Raw genomic sequence first — 9513 nt, 5'->3', positions numbered from 1 at the left:
CCGCAGGGCAAGGACACCAGAAGCTTGTGCTAGTTTCTCCTGGACTCTGCTTCATGTTCCTTTTTCCTTTACTAATTTAAATCTGTATTTTCAAAGTGTAAGCACAAGTCTAATAGCCTTTGTTAGTGCTGTGAGTCCTACTAGCGAGTCGCCAAATCCAAAGGTAGTCTTAGGACTCCCTTCACAAGGGTCTGTTTGCACGATGCTGGAAGCTGAGTTTGCACAGCACTGTGTATAGCGCCTAGAGAACCTGCATTACTCAAATGAAAGAACGGAGGGGGCCAGGCTGAGAGGCGGTCTTGGTGGCAGCCAGGGGTTGCAGCCCTCCTGGGTACTCACGTTGCTGTGTACCTGGGTGGAATATGGGATGGATGGCCCGTGCCCTGGGCATGGCAGTGAGCCCGCGGCCCTCAGGCCTGGCACCTGCAGGCATGAGCTCTAGCCCCAGTCCAGTGTGAGGCAGAGGCAGAGCCAAAGGGAAGTGTTCTTGGTCACTGGGGGCTGGAACTGGTGACAGATGTGCTCTTCCCACACATCCTAAAGAAAACAGCTGCGACAATACTTCGTGCATGGTGCTGGGCATGTAAGGCAACACACACAGCTCGGAAGTGCTTGGAAGTGTGACTGTGAAAGTGATTTTCCTCTTGCTGTGCACTGAATGGTGTCCCCCCAAATTCATTGCTGGAGCCCTAACCCCCAGTGTGACGGTATTTGGAGACAGGACCTTTAAGGGGGTTAAACGAGGCTATTCGGGTGGGCCCTAATCCACAAGGACTGGGGTCTTTATATGGAGAGGAAGAGACCGCAGGCATGCTGGTGCACAGAGGAAAGGCCACGGGTGGGCACAGCAGGAAGATGGCCACCTGCAGCCAGGGAGAGGGGCCTCCAGAGAAACCAGCCTGACGCACCTTGGACGTCCAGTCTCCAGGACGGTGAGAAAGTCACATGTGTGCTATAAGCGTCCCAGTATGTGGCACTTTCTTAGGCAGCCTTAGCAAACGAATAGAACTTGGAGATGGACACAGACTGCTCCCAGGTGTTCACCTGGCCGTGTAGCCCTCATCTTTGCTCCCACTCTCGTTTCCAAGGAGCCTGTGGAGCTGGCTGTGCAGTCATGTAGGCAGTAGCGCTTTGCAGGCTACAACATCTCCCCAGTGGGCCTTCTGGGTGCACACAGAGGCGGAGCCTCTTGGAGCAGAGTCACGGGTAGAGCTCTCCCGGCTCTACCTCGGCCTCCCATCAGGGGTGAATAAGGCGGAAGCTGAGGGGACAGTCACAGCCAGGACAGAAATGTCACCCCTAGCTGGCAGACAGCGCTCTGAGCAGTCTGGCCTGGGATCCTCTGCCCTGCCCACTACTTCAGGAGGCCAGTGTGCTCACTGCCATCCCACAGCCTGGGGACCCTGGACTCCAAACCTGCGAGTGCTGGAGCGGGCAGCTGGAGACCACCTGGACACTTTAAAACACAGGTGCCTTATAGCGTATGTAACAAACCTGCACCTTGTGCACATACACCCTAGAACTTAAAGTATAATAAAAACAAACAAACGAACAAACAAAAACACAGGTGCTCGGCAGGAACAAATCTCTGCTGGGGTGGGTGGGGAGAGGGATGGGGGACCCTGGGTCCCAGGCCCTCTGCGATTTTCTGATAGACTTCCTTCCTTGGGAGCACTGGCTCAGGGAGCTCCTGGCCTCTCCTCCTCTACCGCTTCCTCCGCCAACCGCCTCCACCTGCTCCTGGCCTGATGGCCGCAAGGTCATGGGTGCAGTAGTCCAGGTCCAGGCTCACTGCGGAGGCAGCCCTCTTCAGACAGGAGGCAGAAGAGACGGTCCCAGCAGGTTAGCTTTTACTTTAAAATTATTATGTAATTATGTATATTATTATTGTCATCAACATCTTTTTATTCTGCAAATACTAATTTCATGTCCAGTATGGGCAGGCTCTGTGCAAGGTAAATTACTAAGTTTTGTTAATGAAGTCAAACCAAGTCATGGATTCTATAAAAAGACAACTATTTTAAAATATGGCATCAATGACATTATATAGTTAAGATAGTATAAAGACACGACTTGGAACGAGCAAACGTGGGAACAAGGCAAGGAGAACATTTAGCTTCCTTTCAGAGTGCTCACACTAATTGCTGATGAAACATTTCTGCACTCGGCAGAGAATCAGTCCATAGCCCCCCTCTGATTTAAATGTGGCCCAGCTTGGACTCTGAGAGCAAATGTCCCAGCGCCCCGGGAAGAAGTGATGCAGTTCTCTCTTTGTGCTCTGTTTATCATTTCTGAGAAGCAATGACGCACCTGCCTCTTGCAGTTTGGTCTAATTACTTGTCTGATCTCCCCCAGGGAGATGCAGCTGTGTTCTCCCTTGGCCTCCAGAGAGTGGGGGCCACAGACTCTCCTGGAGGAGTGGGGCTGGCCATCGTGGGCAGGGGAGGTGGAGACCCTTCGAAGCTGATCTGTATTGCAGGGTGTGGAGTAGGTCTGGGGGTTCCTGCGCCTCTCATCTTTAAAAACCAGCAATAAGGTAGTTGACTGTGAGCCAGACCCATCATTCTCTTTCCTCCCTGGAGCCACCGACGACTCTTCCCCTAAGGGCTGGAAGGGAGGGTCCCCTTTCTTTCACTCCCCTTGCAGTTCCTCTGATGCTGAAGAGTAGGGCTTGCAGGGACTCTGCCTCCTGCAGGGAGCAGCCACTGTTTCCAGGGACCCTCCCAGAAGAGGAGCTAATTTCACACTTTGGGACTCCGTAGAAGCCGGCTTCCTGGCAGTTTGAAGCGTGCTTCTCACACATCTTCCACCAGCTTGTTCGTCTGCCTATATCTGAGGATCCTTTAAAGTGATTGAAACAAAATTAAGGGTAAGAAACTTAAAATTCGCTCTGTGCTTGCTATGTGCCAGACACAGTATTTGGCATGATACAGATTTTCACTGACATCAACTCACTTGGGCAGGCGACTTCACCTCTACGTGCCTTAGTGTCCTTACCTGTACTGATAAATCTAATGGTACTAGCACTTAACCAGAGGGGTATTGTGAAGAAAGACTGATGTAATACACATAAAAGACTCAGAACAAATCCTAGAATAGGCAGCATTCAATAAATGTGAGGAGATATTTCATCCTCCTCCTCCCCATCAAGGTAGATATTTAGCCCATTTTACAGATGAAAAAGTGGAGGCCCAGGCAATGGAGTCGTCCTCACAATGACCTCCTGAGGAAAGTGGTACAACCCCAATTCAACCCAGCCCAGAGTCCTCCTGGACCTCACACCACCACAGCATCTCTCCTCTCGGGACCCACGAGAACGTCTGAAACCTGGAAAATAATTACTACCTCCCTGTGTTATCATTGACTTCCAAATTCTTCCACATAGGACAGTGGCTTTCAAATTTGTTTGGTTTGGTTTGTTTTTTTTTGAGACAGGATCTCTTTCACTCTGTTGCCCAGGCTGGGGTGCAGTAGCATGATCATAGCTCACTGCAGCCTCAACCTCCTGGGCTCAAGTGATCCTCCCACCTCAGCCTCCCAAGTAGCTGGGACTATAGGTGCATGCCACCACACTTGGCTAATTTTTGCAATCACAGCACCATCATTGTGTGTTTTGAATCTACCATTGAAAGGCAGAGATACGTGGTTCTGTTAGAACTATGAGTGAATAAATGTGTGTTGTCTTAAGCCACCCAGTTTGTGGCACTCAGTTACAGCAGTCCCAGGAGACCAACACACCCTGAAATCAAAGCTTAGTGTAATTTTTAAAAATTGTACTATTTTTAGCCCAGTTCTGGGCCACGTGCTCTTAGGAAGCAATAGTCCTGATTCGATGTTTCCAGCTGGAGGAGACCCTTCCTCCCCTCACCCATCCAAAGAGATCACCTTGGGGCTGGGCTGCTGGGCGACATCCAGAACAGAGAAACTCTCTGCCCAGGAAGAAGAGGGTTCTTTATTTCTGAGATAGAGTCTGCCGTGTGGCTGGAACCACAGGCATGCACCACCATGCCTGGCTAATTTTTGTATTTTTAGTAGAGATGGGATTTCACCATGTTGGCCAGGCTGGTCTTGAACTCCTGACCTCAGGTGATCCACCCGCTTCGGCCTCCCAAAGTGCTGGGATTACAGGCATGTGCCACTGCACCTGGCCAAATAGGGTTTGTACGGCTGCCAGCAGGGGTCCAGCTGCCCTTGAAAGATGGCGTGGCCCGCCCTCTGCCATGGTCCCCGCCTGAGCCATGACGGGGAGAGGGAGGCCTGGAAGATAAAGACCATGGAGGCAGATGCAGTAATCTCAATTCCTGAGGCTGCTCCTGGGACCCAACCCAAGTGGGTGGATGCCTGTTTGTCAGCCCAGCCACACATGTAGACCAGAATCAGCCAGCTCCCATCAACCTTCACTTCAAGCATTCAGACATACAACAATTCGTGCATCTGATGGCTTCTGGAATCACATTTGAAAAGGGAAAGCTGTTGTAAACACATCAGCTGCTAATCAGACCACCTCAAGGAACACTAGGATGAGTGGTTTTTGTTTGTTTGTTTATCTGTTTGTTTTTTTGAGACAGAGTCTTGCTCTGTCTCCCAGGCCGCAGTGCAGTGGTGCGATCTCGGCTCACTGCAACCTCGCCCCCTGGGTTCAAGCAATTCTCATGCCTCAGCCTCCCGAGTAGCTGGGATTACAGGTGCCTGCCACTACGCCCTGCTAATTTTTTAATTTTATTTTTAGTAGAGATGGGGTTTCACCATGTTGGCCAGGCTGGTCTCAAATTCCTGACCTCAGGTGATCTGCCTGTCTCAGCCTCCCAAAGTGCTAGGATTACAGACATGAGCCACTATGCCCAGCCAGATGACTGTTCTTTACAGGGCAAAGGTATTTTTAAACACGAAGCATCACTCCGTGGAGGAGTATGCTGGGGCTGCAGTAACAAAGTGTCACGAGCAGAGGGGCTTAAACCACAGAAGTGCCTCGCCTCAGAGCTCTGCAGGCTGGAAGTGCAAGAGCAAGGTGTCCGCAGGGTTAATTCCTACTGAGACTGTGAGAGCAAATCTGCCAGGCCTCTCCTCTAACTTCTGGTGTTGGCAGGCAAAACCTGGGGTTCCTTGGTTTGTAGAGGCATCACCCTGATCTTTGCCTTCATCTTCACATGGCCTGTTTGTTTGTTTGTTTGTTTTGAGATGGAGTCTCGCTCTGCCACCCAGGCTAGAGTGCAGCGGCATGATCCCTGCTCACTGCAACCTCCTCCTCCCAGGTTCAAGTGATTCTCCTTCCTTGGCCTCCTGAGTGGCTGGGATTAGAGGCATGCACCACCATACCTGGCTAATTTTTTTTGTATTTTTGTTAGAGATGGGGTTTCACCATGTTGGCCAGGCTGGTCTTGAACACCTGGCCTCAAGTGATCTGCCCACCTTGGCCTCCCAAAGTGTTGGGATTACAGGGATGAGCCACCATGCCAGGCCAGTTTGGAAGTTTTTGAAAAGCTAAACATACACACACACACACACTATTGTGATGCCCCCAATTCACCCCAAGACATACACTAAACAGAAATGTGTGCATGTCCACCAAAAAACACGCAAGAATTTAGAGAGCGGCACTGCTGGTGATTGCTAAAAACTGAAAACATTTCTAACCTCCATCCTCCAAGGGGAAAATGGGTGAATAAATAGAGGTGTGTTCAAATGGCGGGATTCTACTTAGCACTAGAAAAGAGCAAACTGCAGCCTCACGTGGCAATGTGGATGGGCTTAATGGGCCTCATGCTGAGAGAAAATCAGGCACCAAAAAGAAGAGACAATTTTGTTCCATTGACAGGCAGTTCAAAAACAGGCAAAAGGTGTCAGGAGTCAGAACAGGGCTTACCTTTGGGAGTGGGTAGCAACTTGGGGGGCTGTGGGATTGAGGGGGCAGTTTCTCTGCTGCTTCTAACATTCTGTTCCTCAATCTGGGTGCTAGTTAGAAAAGCGTGTTCTGTTTGTGAGAATTCACTGAGCTGAGGTTATGATACATAACACGATATGATGCATAATATGATATAGAATAGAACACGATATAACATCTCTCAGCTCTGGCTTCCTTTTGCTTGTAAAATGAAATAATAAGAATACTCACCCTAGCTGGGCATGGTGGCTCACACCTGTAATCTCAGCACTTTGAGAGGCTGAGGCAGGTGGATCACCTGAGATCAGGAGTTTGAGACCAGCCTAGTCAACGTGGTGAAACCCTGTCTCTACTAAAAATTAAAAAAAAAAAATACAAAAACTTAGCCAGGCATGATGGCACACTCCTGTAGTCCCAGCTACTTTGGAGGCTGAAGCAGGAGAATGACTTGAACCCAGGAAGCGGAGGTTGCAGTGAGCCGAGATCACGCCACTGCACTCTAGCCTGGATGACAGAGTGAAGAGTGAGATTTCATCTCAAAAAAAAAAAAAAAAAAATTCACCGGGTGTGCTGTCATGTGCCTGTAATCCCAGCTACTCGGGAGGTTGAGGCAGGACAATCACTTGAACCCAGGAGACAGAAGTTGCAGTGAGCCAAGATCATGCCAGTGTACTCCAGCCTGGGTGACAAGAGCAAAACTACATCTCAAAAAAAAAAGAGTACTCACCCTGATAAGAGTCAATGTGAGAAATAATAAAAGTTCCTGGGACATACTAACTGCTCAATAAATGACAGCATTTTTTTTTTCTAGGCGGAATGAATCTTTGGTGATGAAAGTGAGAATCTGGGAGGTAATGGTGGCGGCCTGTGGTGGGAGCCTCTGGGGCGCTGCTGAGAGATGGCGCTGAGTGGCGTCATGGGCGCAGGCTCACTTTCTAATAATTCTTCCAGCTGGGTACCTGATTCGTGGGCTTTTCTGTGGGCATGTCATACTTCAACACAAAAATAACTTACCAAAAATGCAAATAAAAGTATCCATTTCACAGATTATGAGGATTAAAGAGATAAGAAACCTAAAGCACTTAGCATTGTGCCTCCCACGGTTTAAGAGCTCGGTGCCTGTCTGCTGTTGTAGCTGCACAATCCCTTATCCAGAAAGCTGTGGGTTTTTGGCATTTGAGTTTGGGGAGCTGTAGGCTGGTAATACAGGGCATATCCTGAATATCACTTACCACCTGCTGCTGGGTCCGACCCGCAGATCCTGCCCGAATGACAGATGAACACATGCACTCAGACACAGGTATCCAGTGAAAGAGTGGGCTAGGGGACTGGACCACTCGCAGACACCGAGGAGGGTGCTGTAAAGAGTCAGCATCTGTGGCCCTGACAAGCTGGTGCTTCGGGCATTTATTTAGTACAGATTTAATGACAAAGGCCTCGAGTCAACACACTTGTGGGTAATTATCATGGTTGCTCCCCTAGAGAGAGCAGTCCTGTGCACAGATGATTAAAGGCCAGGTTCCAAGGCCTAAGTAAATTAACTTATCTAGATCAGTTTCTTTATATCCCCTTGTTATCTAACCTAAGCTTTCAGGTACCAGAAAAGAGAATCTGGCTGCCTTCAGCCCAAATCCTTTTCTGAAGCTTTTGTAAAACCTCCTGGCTTTCCAGGAAGGTTTGCATCTTTCTACAATTTTTCCCACCACCTGACCAATCTCCTACAACCCCCCACATGTCTGGGCAGTGCCCCCCAGAAAACACAGTATCACTATTCTCACCAATGGATACAGAAAATCTATAAATAGTCCCAAGTCCATTCAAATCAATTTTATCCCTAAATGGGTTTTGTCTCCAAATTTACACACAAAAAATGTTCCCAGAGCGTTTTGGATTTCAGAATTGTGGATAAGGGATTGGGCACCCATATTTTCATCATCATGATGTGTATGATGTCATGTGTTTTCTGCAACTGGAAATTGGATCATTTGTGTATGGTCCAATTTTGTATGACATTTCCCATTCTACAGAGATGTGAAAACTGGAAGAGAAACGGGCAGTACCTCTAAGATTCGCCTAAACAGATGCTGTGGTTTCCATCAAACCACAGGCCACCCCAGCATCTCAGGTTGTCCTGAGAGAGCCACAAGGCCAGGGCCCTTGAGGGATTCCCAGACACCAGCTGCTCCTCCAGGCACCAATTCCACCCTCCACCTTTCTGTGCTGGTCCCAGACCCAGGCAGCCCAGGTGAGAAGCTATGGGTAGGAGGTTTCCCAGTGGGTAGGGGTGCCAGACTAAGCAGCTAGAAATATAGAATGCTGGATTAAATGCAAATTTCAGATCAATGATAAATAATTTTTTGTGTAAGTGTATCCCATGCAGCATTTGAAATACAATTTAATCAAATTTAACTAGATGACCTGCATGTTGTACGAAACTCCCTAGGGGGTGTGTCTCCAGGATAGAGCACCAGTGGAGAATGGCAGCCCACACTGTTATGGGATGAAGTGTGTCCCCCAAAATCAACATGTTGCTGCCCTAACCCCCAGAACCCCGGAATAAAACTGTATTTGGAGTTAAGGTCTTTAAAGAGGTAATTACATTCTAATGAGGTATTTAGGGCAGACCCTAATCCAATAGGACTGGTATCCTTCTAAGAAGAGGATGGGGCATCAGAGGAGAGGCCATGTGAGGATACCATGGGAAGGCGGCCACCTGGAAGCCAAGGAGAGGGGCCTCAGGAGAAACTAGCCCTGCTGACACCCTGAGCTCCTTGTACTTCCAGCCTCCTAGACTGTGAGAAAATATACTTGTGTTATTTAAGCCCCTCAGTCTGTGGTTCTTTGCTGTGGCAGCCCTAAGAATCTAATACACATGCCAACCTGTCCAGGCACAGATGGGCCATCTTCAGGGAGAGGGTATAGGGGGATCTGCAGGCCTACCAGGGATGAACCATGAGGTGGGGCCCTCAGCAGTGGAGGCAGCTTCCCCCAACCCCAAGCCCCCAGACCCTCCCCCTGTGATATGTATGCTCTGAGTTCAGTCTGTTTCCAAGCCCCTTCCTGTGCCTGTGGAGTCAATGTCACCCCCAGTCTCGGGGTATCCTTGCACTGATACGCTCCACTACACCCTCATACCCACTCCACGGCTTCCTGAACTGCACCCCCAAGTGCACCGCTCTGCATCTGGCTTCTCCATCAACCACGTGCCCTGGAGTTTCTCCGAGCTGTCCATGTGGGCAGCCTCCTTTTGAAGCCTGGAGTGGGTGAGTATTGAGCAGAGGCGATGGCAGGGTCTAGAGCTCATTCATTCCTGAGTAGGGGAAGCTTTAAGATTCCTTCTGTACCATAAGTGAGTGCCGCCCTGCCGGGGGATGTGCACACCCTGCCCTGAGACTACTGCCCCAGACCATGGGTAGCTGGTCAACCTAGGCATTGCCCATGCCTCCCACATGGGCGGTGGGCAGCCCCACTGCCCCTCTGTTCATCTTCCATTGACCTGTGGAGTCTCAGAGATGTCTTGATTTTTTTTTTTTTTTTTTTGAGACAGTTTCGCTCTGTTACCCTGGAGTTCAGCGGTGCAATCTCTGCTCACTGCAACCTCTTCCTCCCAGATCCAAGCGATTCTCATGCCC

At 49.5% G+C, this 9513-nt stretch overlaps 1 long non-coding RNA gene across 1 annotated transcript; it reads left to right on the top strand.

Annotated features, from left to right (window-relative positions):
* Positions 1-1241: 1241 nt before the first annotated feature.
* On the top strand, positions 1242-8466 carry LOC112626920. Its single transcript, XR_003119986.1, has 4 exons — positions 1242-1469; positions 1568-2869; positions 6693-6732; positions 7909-8466. It is a non-coding gene; the product is annotated as an uncharacterized LOC112626920 (long non-coding RNA).
* The last annotated feature ends 1047 nt before the right edge of the window (positions 8467-9513 follow it).

Source organism: Theropithecus gelada, chromosome 6 (assembly GCF_003255815.1).
Source record: "Theropithecus gelada isolate Dixy chromosome 6, Tgel_1.0, whole genome shotgun sequence".
Classification (NCBI taxonomy): Eukaryota; Metazoa; Chordata; class Mammalia; order Primates; family Cercopithecidae; genus Theropithecus; species Theropithecus gelada.
The sequence above is the reverse complement of the archived record's forward strand: the minus strand, read 5'-3'. Positions and strand labels throughout refer to the sequence as shown.